A 399-nucleotide genomic window follows, 5' to 3' on the forward strand; every position below is an offset into this window, starting at 1 on the left:
GAATCACAGATTTTCCAGCCTCCTGACTGGCACAGCAGAGCAGAGTGGCGCAGCGGAAGCATGCTGGGCCCATAACCCACAGGTCGATGGATCGAAACAATCCTCTGCTAATTGATGTGCTTTGTCTCTGTAAAATCTTTACTTCCAGACTGTCGAAAATTAACAATGCACCTCTGTTTAAAGTGAAATGTCTCCACCTGCTGAAGGGTAAGTTCTTTGTGTTATGTTTATTTCATCCACTAAAATGGAAATTACAGTGCTCATACCAACTGTAAAACCCATAAAAACTGGAGCATTAATACCGTCTAAATACAGTACAATAAAAACTGTAAATTGTGTATGTTTAAAGTGGTTGTTGTGCTGTCTACGATAGCCTGAGGTATAAAAGGGAGAGCATAC

Source organism: Etheostoma cragini, unplaced genomic scaffold, assembly GCF_013103735.1.
Source record: "Etheostoma cragini isolate CJK2018 unplaced genomic scaffold, CSU_Ecrag_1.0 ScbMSFa_2017, whole genome shotgun sequence".
NCBI classification, from domain to species: domain Eukaryota; kingdom Metazoa; phylum Chordata; class Actinopteri; order Perciformes; family Percidae; genus Etheostoma; species Etheostoma cragini.